This window comes from Hyperoodon ampullatus, assembly GCF_949752795.1.
Source record: "Hyperoodon ampullatus genome assembly, chromosome: 9".
In the NCBI taxonomy this organism is placed as follows: Eukaryota; Metazoa; Chordata; class Mammalia; order Artiodactyla; family Ziphiidae; genus Hyperoodon; species Hyperoodon ampullatus.
The window spans coordinates 103,982,628-103,996,521 of record NC_136922.1 but is presented as its reverse complement, the minus strand read 5'-3'; positions in this window follow the sequence as shown (position 1 = coordinate 103,996,521).

Genomic DNA, 13,894 nt, shown 5'->3' with positions numbered 1-13,894 from the left:
GAAGAGCTTCAGACAGAGACACAGAGGAACGAGAGGACACATCAAGAAAGCGGTCCCCCACAAGCCAATGAGAGAGACCATTGACGAAACAAACCCTGCGGATGCCTTGATCAGACTTCCAGCCTCCAGAATTGTGAGAAAATAAATGTCTGCTGTTTAAGCCCCTCAACCTGCGGTCAGTGCTTCGTTATGGCAGCCCTAGCAAGCTGATATAACTTCTCAGATGCTCTGGATCATATACTCATCCTTCTTAAAAGGAAGTGGGGCCAACAGGCTTTAAGAGCTACAGCAGGGGAAAATATTATATGCCATCTTTCTCTGCTCAAAGCTGGTATCACAGATGTGGCATCAGTAGGACATGTACTTCAAGTTTCTTTTCCAGCCCTGGGAGTAGGCTCTGCTCAGCCATCTGTCCTCTCTCGCCCAGTCCCCTTGAGACCATTGGAAGACATTTCTGAAATCTGGAGATGGTAACATCTATAAAGGTAGTATAAATTTTTAGTCTCTCTCATGGAACTAAAACTCAGTAGGTACATTCTCAGCTTGATTTTTAAAAATATTTTTTCATTTATTATTTTATATATTTATTTTGGCTGCACCTGGTCTTTCTTGTGGCACGTGGGATCTTTAGTTGAGGCATGCAGGCTTCTTAGTTGTGTTATGCATGCAGGATCTAGTTCCCTGACCAGGGATCAAACCTGGGCCGCCTACATTGGGAGCTCGGAGTCTTACCTACTGGACCACCAGGGAAGTTCCTCAGCTTGATTTTTAATTTTTCCCCTGGTTCTTAATTATTTTATCTTCTTTTGTTTATATAAGTGCTTTATGATCACTAGAAAATTTTTGGAAATCCAGAACCACTACTATTTTGCCATATTTTCTTCTAGCCTTTTAAATATACTTATAGAATACTTTAATTGATTAAAAATCTGAGACAGTATTTTAACTCCTAAATATGTTTTGTGTGTGTGTATGTGTGTGTGTGTATGATTCTGGGGTTTTTTTTGTTTGTTTGTTTTGTTTTTTTGCAGCACCTCACAGCTTGCAGGATCTTAGTTCCCCAACCAGGGATTGAACCCAGGCCTATGGCAGTGAAAGCACCAAGTCCTAACCACTGGACCACCAGGGAATTCCCCTAAATATGTTTTTGTATATAATTTTTTTTGGCTTTTTCTTCATCTGATATGGTATTGAGCCGTCTTATTAAAACTTTCATAAACATTCTATGAAAGTACAATTTTATTTAAACTTTTCCCCATTGTTGTATCTGGACTCTACCTAAATGTAACTCTGCTGAGTTGGTCTACTTCGCACTCTGAACAATCATCAAACACATAATCCATCTGAATACAAACTTGGTGCCTTTTCTAGTGTGCTGCTGTTCTCACTGGGTTTGTTGTTGGTTTTGATGATAATGTTGTCCTGGTTGGAAAGTGTGGGCGGTGGCTGTTGTGTGTCTGTCTCCCTTTATCTCTCCTTAGTGCTGTCCATCTTACTCCTCTCTCTCTTCCTATCACATTTGTTGCCCCAGTCTTGGCTGATTCTCCCTCTTCTCTGGCCTAGAAAGGGAATATTTCTTGCTGAGGTGAGAAGTCTGATTCCAATAGGGAGACACAAAGACCATGGCGGGAAAAGGCCCAAGAGAGGACAAGGTTGGGGTACAGTCAGGGAAAGGCAGAAAAGAAAGGACACCTGGGTACTTTGAGGACCAGTAATAGTGCCATCCTATGCTATAGTAAATGAGAGCATTTACCTCATGCCTGAGTCTTAGAGGGTTCAAGGACGCTTCAAGAAGAAAAGAAAGATGAGGTAGCAAATAGGAAACTAAAATATAATAACGAGGGATTCCCTGGTAGTCCAGTGGCTAGGGCTCCGCGTTTTCACTGCCAAGGGTGTGGTTCAATCCCTGGTTGGGGGACTAAGATCCCCCAAGCTGCATGGCATGGCCAAAAATAAAATAAAATAACAAGACATAATTTAGGTAAAGCACTTAGAACAATGTCCAGCACGTGGTCATTGCTCAGTAATGTCAAGACCTCGTTGTCATTATCATTCCTGTTATTCTGTAGCCTTTGGGGGAATCCCTTCTTGCACCATCTTTCACAATTGACTACCATTCCTAGGTTCTACTAGCCAAGACTTTCCGTGAAATTCATTGGAACCAAGGCAGTGACTTTGTAAGTGAAAAGTTCAGCACAAAAAACATTATTTCCATTTTTAATTAAAAACTTAACTTGATACAACCTGAGCTTTCCCTGTGCCAGGGGACCAATAAGCGGAATAATGGGATGCAGCCAATTGCCACATATAATTCCACTAGCTTTTCATTTCTGAGCTCATTATATTTATTTAGGACAAAAATTTAAGATCATCTCTTCTTCCTAAGTCTAACTTCTCTCTGTGGTGAAGACTTTCACAATTTTATATAACCTAGAGCAGGTATTCCAAGTACTCATTCCTCCAGTGGCCAGGTGGCTAAAATGAATGATTGCACTGAGCCCAGCGTATAGCATGTACACCCCGTCTAAAGGGGGCAGCAGCTAGTCAGCTAGAGCAGCATGTAACCAGGCAAGAAATGAGCCATATTTGTCTAATTTTCAAGAGAAGCTACAATTCTGTATATTTATCTGAAGTCTCCCATTTTTTAAATCTTGGAAACTAATTTAAAAATTTCTAAACACTGTGAGAGGCAAACAAAACACCTCTGCAGACCACTGGTTTGCAACCTTAAACTCAAGGCGTTTGCTTCCCACTCACAGAATCTGTCACCTCTTTTGGTCCAAGCTGAATTTCCAACCACACAGCCTAGGCTGCGCTACCCTGAGGATGTCTTTACCCTGTGGTAAAGCCCCCCCACTCCCCCCCAAAAGAGTAAAGAGGTTGCCTACTCCTTCCTTCTAGTCCAAGAAATGTACTACCAACTGAGAAATAAAACTGTGCCCAGACATTTGGGTAGGGAATTATAAAATCCTCCTTACAGGAGGGAATTATGCATGTAGTGTTTACACAAAACAGTTACTCCATTTATAAAGGTAATTAATTTCCCCACTCTATTCCAAAAGAATTTGCTAACAAGGGATATAACAGAAGAAATAATTAAGGCAGCATGTTTCTAATTTTCATATTTGAGGAGAGAAATGGAAGGAATTAGCTTTCTTATGAAATTAGAAGTTAAAAAAAAAGATGTGACACATCATATCAAAACACTCATTTTAAGAAATGCTGTTTTTAACCCTTTGTTAAAGGACTGAAAATATACTCCAAAGCAGCAAGATGATTGTTTTAGTATTGCACTTGTTTAAACTTAAAAATCTCTAGTTTTACTCATTAATGTGATATAATATATCTAGTTCTAGTGGCTAAATTCCAGCATGCAAGTTTTGTATAAGGGTATACAATTCATTCTCACGTTTTCAGTGTTGATTTTCAGTAGACAATCTTGTGGTTCGTTTGTTGAAGAAAAGCACATGCTTTTATTGTCTTACTAGAGAGTATTAACATTAAAAAATATGACCCCCCCAAAAAAAACCCCACTTTTCAGTCTCAATTAAAAAAACTTTCGAAGTAAGAAAAGATACTACTTTTAAAAAAGTATCCCCAATGTGGGCTAAGAGCTTCTAACTCTGTTGGGTTGCCAATTGGTCAAAACAGAGAAAAACTATCCCTTTTGGGAAATTAACTGGCAATCAGGTATGAGCTATAACGAAGCCTAAAAGACCTTTTTAATGTTTTCTTAGATTTTAATTTTTTTTTTTTTTTTTTTTTTTTTGCCCCGCTGTGCATCTTGCAGGATCTTTGTTTCCCGGACAGGGAATGGAACCCGGGGCCCTACAGTGAAAGCGCTGAGTCTTAATCACTGGACTGCCAGGGAATTCCCAGATTTTAATTTTTATAAAAAAAGGTTGGGGGAAAAAAAAGGTTGGACAACTCTTTCCCAAACTTTTATTGATAATCCTATATTATAGAATAATAAATACTGTAGTTCTTCAAGCTAATTAATGATTAACTCCTATGTTGAACTTAAAGGACATTTTACTTTTTTTTTTTTTTTTTTTTACTTTCTCCATAGTTTTCTTTCTTGATGACCATGTTTCTAGTAAATGTAAAAAATGAACATCTGTAATTCTGTACATAGATGACATAGTATATTGTTTTCTTCCCAGTGTGGTAGCTAATATGTATTTAATTAAAGGCTGAACTTTAAAAGGAAAAAAAATTCTTTTACTGATGAAATATGCATTTGGTAAAGTCATAAAAATGTTTGAGCACAATGCTTCGCGTATAAAAACATGCAAATGTTCAAGCACAGTGCTTGAATATATTCAAGAAATATTTGCTTAAAGAAATGTTATGTGAATGAAAAGGAGTTTTTTCTTTGTTCCATTTCACAGTAGTATTGCAAAGAAACACTTCAAATAGTTGCTATGTCAAAAATTTAAATTTATTGTTCAAATTTGAACGTTTTTAATCTACATTTTACCCTTAGCTTATATACAATTTGGGAAAAGAGGAGTTGGTCATTGTTACTTAAAACAATGCATCATCTTGTTCTGGAGGGAAATTAACATAATTTGAATGACCAAGTAGTAAAAATTAAACAAAGCATTGCATTTACTGTCCATTCAATACAAAAATCCTAAACAAACTTGCATCGAGGAATATAATGAAGGGAATCAATACATTAACATAAGTATTGCTTAAATAGATTGTGCATCAAGATCCATTTTGAAGACCTAAAAAAGACGGATATGGCTCTACTGTGGATCCATATTGAAGAGAAGTGGACTTATGGTCTAAGCAGGAGAAATACACGGGCATAAATCCTACATGATGATGTTGGAGCAAATTTATAACCCCCGGACCTGGATAAATGCTGACTTCTAATTGAGGCTTTTATTTCATTTCATTCGCCTGGAAACAATCCGAGAACTACGTGCCCAGCTTAAGTCAGGAGCAGCGTCTAAACGACGAACAGGGCAGGGACAGGGGAACAGCGCGTCCCCCGCCACCCGTCCCGCCGCCGGGACACAAAGCGCCCTCCTCGGCCCGCCCGCCTCCTGGCGAGGGAGGCCGGGTCCCGTCCCGGTGGAAACAGGTGACGGGGACGAAGGGCCGCGGCGCGACAGGGCGGCCACCCCGGCTCTACTCGGCCGGCCCCGTCGGGGCCGGGCGGGTAACCGCCCACGCTTCGCCGCAGCCCAGCTGCCAGCCGTCCGCCGTGGGGTCGGGCTGCCCTGGGTCGGCAGGCGGCGGGATCCCTCCGCCGCCCTCGGGTCCTTCCGCGCCAAGTAGTGCGCGGCCGTCCCGCTTCCGCAAACGCGGGCCTGCGGGGACGCGCCCACTGCCCCTCGATCCAGCGGCATGAGGAGGGCCGGGGCTGTGGGAGTTCTCAACTTTGAAGGGCCGCTCGGGAGACAACACATTTTCAACTGCGCAGCCGCGGTGGGCCCGGCCTTCAGGGAGCGGCGAGCGGAGGAGCGAGCGGCCGTGGGGCCGGGGAGGCAGGTGTCCCAGCTGCCCGCCCCGCCCCCATCGCCGGCAGGAAGAGGAAGCAGCCGGGCCTCGCGGGGTGGGGGTGTCCTGGCTCGGGGAAGCGCGTGACCTAGTTCGTCCCAAAGTGGATTTGACAGGTTGTCAGCCCCGCACCCCGCCCCCACCGCCTCCCGGGTCCCTCTCCCCCGGCGCTGGGCCGGACGGGCGCCCGCGCTCCCCGGCTCAGCCTCCCATTGGCCCTTACGCCGCCTGGCGCCCCGCCTTCGCCCCTGGCTCGGGTTCCCATTGACCTAGAGTCGCCCAGAGCCCTGCCCCTGCTCCCCTCCCATTGGCCCTCGAACTGTCTGGCAGCCCAACCCCGCACCGACTCATCCTCCCATTGGCCTCACGCCTGCCGCCCCGCCCCGGTCCTCCCCGGTTCGTTCTCCCATTGGCCTCACGCCCGCCGCCCCGCCCCTCCGCGGTCCCTCTCGGGGAACCGAGCCCTGGGAGCTCCCTCGGCTCGCGGTGGCTGCGGTCGTCCGCAGTCGGCGGCTTCCATCCGCCTTCACGAGTCCCGCTCTTGTCCCTCGTCTCTTCTCCTCTCCCAGTCTTTACTGTCTCCCCTACGTCTCTCTCCCCGCCCTGCTTCCGTCGCTCAGGGAGCCTGAGCCCCCAGCCCGGGGGCACCCCGCGCCCCCTGCCCCGCCTACCCTGGGGCTCCGCGTCCAGCGCTGCCCGCACTCTTCCCTCCTGCTCCTTTCCTCCGCCCCTTTCCTCCTCCTTGCGTCACTTCGCATTTTCCTTTCTTCCCTGAAATCGCTGCCTTCTGCAGGTTTCCTCCCGGTGTCCAATCCGTAAGGTCTTCATCGCGCCCCCTTTCTCCGTCCCCCTTCTCCATCCCCTCTTCCCCCCCCACCACGCCGTCCCCCTGAACTCAGCGTGACAGGGAGAGTCAGGGATAAACAAGATAAATATCAACGTTAATATGGTTATTGCTTTGCGTTTTTGAAACGGAAAATGAACTGGAACGCCCAGATAAACCCAGCCCTGGGATCAAGATTGAGTTCTTAAAGGACCTTGTGAGACTGGAATGACAAACTTGACTAGCGCAGCAACGTAATCAGTTTTTTCCTGGGGAAGCTACTCTTATATCGGTTGTTTATACAGTATTGTTATTATAACCGTTTGGGGTGTGTGTGTGTGTGTTTAATTTGTGCCAGTTTTGTAAATGACTTCTTTTGACCGTAAGGATGAACTGTCTGATAAAGCTGAGGGTTGGAGCAAATCCCCACACAAGTCTTTGGGCTACAAACAGGAGAAATCCTTGATTATTCAAATGGAAAACTCCAATAGCTTTCCCAAGGTTATTAAAGTTATCTCAAACTTAGACCCAGGTCAGACTCCAGAGGCCCATCAGGAGACTCCATCATGCCTCAGTATCCGCGGGAGAATGGCAGACCGGTGCTTCCAGCCGCATTCCCACCTGTCACAGGGGGTCTTTACAAAGCTCCTGCAGTGACCTCCAAGGTTCTGCCTTAGAGGATCCTGGCTTCCTCTCCAGCCTCTGGTCACTGCACAATGACCACCAAGTGCTTCTTGCCACAGGGCCTTTGCACTTGCTGCTGTTTCCTGACCTGTCTGGATCAGCTGTTCTTCAGACTTTTCACGTGGCTTAGCCCATGTCCCCCCAGGAGACATTTCTGACCCTGAATCTCAAGTAGGACCCCTCCAGCCTAAGCAATTACTCTCTGTCATTTCACCCTGTTATTCCCTCAGAGCATGAGCACAGTCTGAAATCACCTTGTTTATTTACTTGTTCTGTTCTGTTCCCTTTCACCTCCCCTCCACCATTAAGAGTGAGCTCCTGGACACAGGTGCCTTTTCTGTGTTTTTTCAGAGCCGTATCTCCAGGGCACAAAGTAGGCACTCAGTACATCCTTGATGAATAGATATGAATGGTACATTAGCTGTGATCAAGTGAACTCACCAAACTGTCCTTCACGTCTGGTTCCGCCAGAATTGTATAGACGCACTTACAGGTAAGCGAGTTGGAAAAATAGCTATTCTCTTGGTAACTATTCTGTGTTTCTTTGTGCGCTTTATATCTGGCTGTTCTTTGAGAAGGAGAGTGAGAAACGAGGCCTGTTGCCCCAAGGCTGCCCATTTGCCCACCTCTTCTCCAGCTGGCACAGCATGTTGACACTGCCTTGCCCTCTGCCTGACCCCAGGTGGGCACATACTTGGCTGGCCGCGCCTTCTCCTTAAGGAGTCTCCGTTCCATGTTGCCGTCACACTAAGCTGGGGCCCTGTCATGGGTTCTACCTTAGGCGGGAAAGCAGAATAGGAGGAAGCCCCTTCCAGTTTCCCCTTCCCCCCTCAGACATACTGCTGGGGTCCCATTCAGTAGTGAGTCCTCTGTCTGGACCCCTGCACAGGGGCGCATCCTTTACTTTCTGAGGCGCAGAGAACCCTGGGTCAGTAGTTGGAAAGGTGAAATCTAGTCCTAACCGCCCCAAACAGGTGCTACGAGTCTGGCCAAATCTAGTAACTCCCTGGTTCTCGGTGACTTCATCGGTCTTTGCCTCTGTTGTTTGCTTATAGTTTTAGAGATGTAGACATCTCATAGATTTCAGCTGCTCGAAACTATCAGCCCAAAGAAGAACCCTGCGGCTTCCCCCTGGGGCACGAAGAGGCTGCTGGTGCAATAAAGCCAGTGCTTCCTAATTTATGTTCAGTAGGAGAGAGTGCACTTCCCATCATGTGTTCCAGGCCGGAATCCTCCAGTTCACCCTGCTTGGACCGCCTGGGCCCGGGCCCAGCCCTAGACCAGTAACTCTGGCCAGGAGAATGGAAAGCCTTGATCTGGTTAAACCTACCAGCCAACCAGAGCATATCCTTAGAATGAGGGTGGGTCGGCTCCTGATAACTGTGTGTGGAACTGAAATCTACATCCTTTTAGATGGGGGGTACTGAGGGGGCGGGGCGCCGAGTAGGTATTCAGCAGTGCCCCTGTGAGGAATTAGCACAGGGCCAGCTCATAAGTGTTAGCCGTCGCTGTGGTCAGCAAAGACAGGATGGTGTGGGGGAATTCGCCTGGCCCCCGAAGGCATGCACCTCAGATCCCTAGTCCAGCGCTAACCACTAGCTTTGTAACTTCAGACAAATTATGGAAGTGGTGCCATTTTAGAAGTGGAGGAGGACCTAGAGGCCATAGGGTTCAAGCCTTCATTGGGCAGACTTGGAAACTGACACCCTCAGAGATTAGTCTGGGTCTCGGTTTCTTCGTCTGTGAAGTAGGGCGGATAATACTGGTCCTGGCTGGTCTCACAGTTATTGTGTGGATCAAATGAGGTAATGTTTCTACAAAGGGCTCAGGAAGGTAACAGAAATGCTGTTGTTCTGCAGAGCATTTTATTTTCATCATTAATGTAGTAACAGTGCCTTAATGAGAGGAGAAAGGGAGAGTACATTCAAAGGATGAGCTTACTTGGCTCAAAGAAATAAATAATAACACTTGCAAAAGAGGAAGGTGTGTGTGTGCTGTTAGGTGAGGTGGGGAAGATGTCAGGCGAGGCCCTGCTATACCCTTTGGGGCTGGTGTCGGGCGTGGCTCTGAGGGTGGGAGGTTGGGTGAGGTAGTTGGTTATAAACTGAAGTTCTCCCTCCTTGAATGACTTTTCAGGAGAGGAGGGTCACTCACTTAGGAGGACAAATCTAGACTTCAGGGTAATCTTACGTTTCTGTGGTTCAGCTCCTCTGCAAAACTGATGCCAAGACAGGACTGTCATGCAGGAGACTGATGGGAGGAAATGTCTATGAGGGAAGAAAGGGGAGAGAGGTGGGAGAGGCAGGGAGACCTGACCCCTGGGAAGGGGAGGCAGACCTGGCAGGGTGGGTGGGCAGGTCCCTGCTTGCAGTGCTGCTCTGAGACGGCTTTGGCCAGACGGGCCAGCGTGCTGGAGCACAAGTTCCCTTCTGAGGATCCTGGTGGTGGATTCCAAGGAAGGTCGCCGAGGCACTCAGTCATTTACTCTCCCTGCTGCAACAGGAGATGAGATTGGGGTCCCACACCATCCCCTGAAGCTTCAGAACAGCTTCATTCATTCCTTCACTCAGTACGCTGATCAGCTACCAAGTGTCACGTGTAGGTGGCTGCAGCAGTGGAAGCATGTGACCCTTGTCTTTCCTAGCTATCTTCCATCTACTTTCTAATACTTCTCAATGGCAAGTTTGCCTGATCGAGATTCCTTGCCTGTTGGCCGAGTTAAATCCTGGTATCAGGGTAGTTCTTAACACTGAGTTAGCACTTAATAAATGTTCAAATTGCCATAATAAATCCAACCGTACCCCACTATTACTTGAAATATAAACAGCTACATTTACTTCTAGAACTCTCCACTGTTTACTATGCAGAATGAGAGGAAATTTTAAACTCTCAGCACTTCTAGAAACCTGTTATTTGGATTATTTGGATAAGTTCAACCTAAGAGTTTAGGAGAGTTCAGTAGAGGAAAAACTTTATGAAAGTAAAAAGCTGAAGAGATCAGTAGAGAGTGGAGAAAAATGAAAGAAGAGAAATTTAATTTATGAATAGGAAACCCAGATCTTGGGGAGAAAATAGGGAATTATCTTTCTGAAACTCCCAGGAAACAAACAAACAGACAAACAGACAAACAAAAGAAAACTTACCCAAGATGGAAAAGATGGAAAAGAATAAGGTTGAGCAGGCATTTCAGGAAGGCAGAAATGAAATAAAAGGCAAAGAAGATTAATTACTCGTTGTAATGAGAGCCCATAGGAATTGATGGAAAAGTAGAACCCGTGGGCAAAGAAATAAAGAAATGGATGAGAAATATACAATTAGGGGTTTGAAATAAGCCAGTGAGAAAACAACACAGAAAATAAAATGTGGGAGGGAGGAGAAAAGCAATTATACCTAATGAATTTGTAATATAATAGAAAATGGAGTAAAAATGTAACAAAAAGGCACATAGGAATATTTTCTCTGAATAAATATTGCATTACTGGGAGTTCCCTGGTGGCCTAGTGGTTAGGATTCTGGGCTCTCACTGCTGTGGCCAGGCTTCAGTCCCTGCTCAGGGAACTTGAGATCCTGCAAGCCACGCAGCACGGCCAAAAACAACAACAAAATTTATTGCATTACTATTTCTATATTTCAAATCATTGATGATATTCTCATTCTCTACTACCTAGTGCCTATTATAGCATAGGGCAAAATAAAAATTTACACAGAAATAGGAAGACTGAATTTCCAGCTGTGGCATTAGCATATCAGTCTCTATGGATGTACCTGTGTGGTGTGATGCTGGACATCTGAGTAAAGACTTTAAATTTCAGTGAAGAGCTCATACAGCTCAATAGCAAAAACAAACAAACAGTCCAATTAAAAATGGGGATTGGGCTTCCCTGGCGGCGCAGTGGTTGAGAGTCTGCCTGCCGATGCAGGGGACACGGGTTCGTGCCCCGGTCCGGGAAGATCCCACATGCCGCGGAGCGGCTGGGCCCGTGAACCACGGCCGCTGAGCCTGCACGTCCGGAGCCTGTGCTCCGCAACGGGAGAGGCCACAACAGTGAGAGGCCCGCGTACCGCAAAAAAAAACAAAACCATTGTAACTCATTTTGGAAACTATTTTTCACGTGAAACAATATTGCAATGGATTATTACCCCTTTTGTCAACAAATTGCATTAATAAAATTGAAATAGGAGGTTTTAGATCAAAATGAATGTAGGAATGCAATGTGAAGCGTGGAGTATTTGGCCTCTACGCAAGGAAGACTGAGGCTGGCTGATAGAGCTCATGGCTTCTGCGGGTAGGGGCGGAGCAGGGGTGCTCGTCCAGAGCTTGGGTGCTTCCCAGGAGGGTAAGCGCAGGTAAGCAGCCACACTGGGGCCCTCTGCAGTGCTAGGTTCTGGAGTCAGTGGGCACAGGAGGCAGAGTACACAGGGGTTAAGATGTTTTTAAAAATTTATAATGATCCGGATGTGAAAATGTTTTCCGTTGTGCATTCAGTGACGTTTAGAGAGGCTTATCTGGCCTAAACTCATCAGGATCCACCTCTCCTTTCTGATGCATTCAGTGAATTAGAAGAAAACTTATAGAGAGCCATGATTTTGTTTTTAACCTGTATAATGAATAAAACTGCATCTCAAATCTATGCTGCAGTACAGAAAGATTGCCGTTGTTTTGCTAACCAGCCTCTATTCTCTCTTACTTAGCTCTGCAGTAACCAATGGCAAGCTCTGTTAGTGACATGTGCTGGAGTGTCCACATTCCTCATTCAGTCTTTACATTTGTAGAAAGTTTGAATTCTCAAGCCCCAAACCTCAAGGTGTTCGAAGTATGTATTTCTATAATTAAATGATCTTAAAATTTCTTTTTCCAGCTCCCTTTCTGCCTGATGGTAGAATATTTAATTTAGTTAATTCCAGGTAAATTTAGTCCCTTCATGGTTTTTCTTGATCAGTCCAGACTAACATCAAGTCAATTTTTTAAAAAAATTTATTTTATTGAAGTATGGTTGATTTACAATGTTGTGTTAATTTCTGCTGTACAGCAAAATGATTCAGTTATACATATATATATACATTCTTTTTCATATTCTTTTCCATTATGGTTATCACAGGATATTGAATATAGTTCCCTGTGCTGTACAGTAGGACCTTGTTGTCTATCCATTCTATATAATAGTTTGCATCTGCGAATCCCAAACTCCCAGTCCATCCCTCCCCCACCTCCCCTTCCCCTTAGCAACCACAAGTCTGTTCTGTATGTCTGTGGGTTTGTTTCTGTTTCATAGATAAGTTCATTTGCATCATATTTTAGTTTCCACATATAAGTAATATCATGCGGTATTTGTCTTTCTCTTTCTGGCGTACTTCACTTAGTATGATAATCTCTAGGTCCATCCATGTGGCCATGAATGGCATTATTTTATTCTTTTTTATGGCTGAGTAATATTCCATTATATATATATATATATATATATATATATATATATATATATATACCACATCTTTCTTATCCATTCATCTGTCACTCAGCCAACTCAGTTCTTTTTTTTAAAATTTATTTTATTTTTGGCTGCATTATTCTTAGTTGCAGCACGTGGGATCTTTTGTTGTGGTGCGTGGGCTCTTCATTGTGGCGCACGGGCTTTCCCTCTAGTTGTGGCGCAGGGGCTCAGTAGTTGCGGTGCACAGGCTTAGATCTCAGACCAGGGATCGAACCCGCGTCCCCTGCATTGGAAGATGGATTCTTAACCATTGGACCACCAGGGAAGTCCCCCAGCCAAGTCAATTCTTGATCTCCTCCTGAGGCACAGGGAGACCTGCCTGCTCTCCCTGGAGAGCCCTTTCTTCCCTGCCCCTCCCATACTGTCATTTCTGCTCCATCCTGTTGGCACTCCTTGGGGGCTCCAGGTTGCAGACCAGAAGCAGAGACTCTCCTTTGTTTTCAGACCCTCAAACTTTCCTGGAGATTCTACTGCCTTTTTCCTCATCTCACTCCTTAGAGCCCATGAGGAGGTGAGCAGAGCCCCTCTCAGATCCTGCTGGCATCTCTCTCATTCTCCCCCAACCATCTTCCTCTCCCTCCCTCCCCAGTTAGGAAGGGGATCTTTAGCTTGGTGGGAGGGGAGGTTGATATTTTGGGAGAAAAGTTGACTCAGCTACTTCTGGAATCACAGAGATTCTGAGGTTTCTGTGTCTACTGCAGGTTTTAGCATTTTAGCACTTTGGGGACAACTTTCCCTGGGGTAGTTACCTTAACAAGGAAACTGAGTATAAGGGGAAATTTTCAATAAATCAGTGGGAAGTAGCCCATCAGTAAATACTTAACAATGCCACGCCCCTCACATCATGGTGAAGCATCATGCAGAGTTGGTCTCTATTCCAGAAAGGTTCAGGCAGAAATGGGAGGGGCCTGGGGCTACAAACGTGTATTTATGTCAGTCCAGCTGACAGGGGTACAAACAAGTCTTCTTAAACTAGTTTCGTTCATTCGCAAAAGAAATGGTTGAGTCCCTGAGCCCCAATCTTCCCTTTTCCTCCCATTCAGATGTCCCAGTTTGGAAGTCTTCTGTTTTCTCTCTTGAGTCTTAGCTTTCTCTATCCTTTGGCCTCTGCACTAAAGGGATTTCAGACTTGTAGGCCTAGAAAGCAGAGCTCCTGCTGTAAGGGGATCTCTTGAGAAAGGCCTCTTGGGAAAAGGTCCAGAAATAGACAAAGGATTGGAACAGACTACTGACAGCTCTTCCTTGTTTCAATCTTTTCACAGTTTGCAAGCAATGACTTTCGTCCCTTCAGGACTCCAGGATTTGGGTAGGTCCCAGTCTTGGGTCTGTGCTCACAGGTGCCCAGAAGTATGGGGTAGTTCTCCCAACTCAGCCCCAGTCTTCC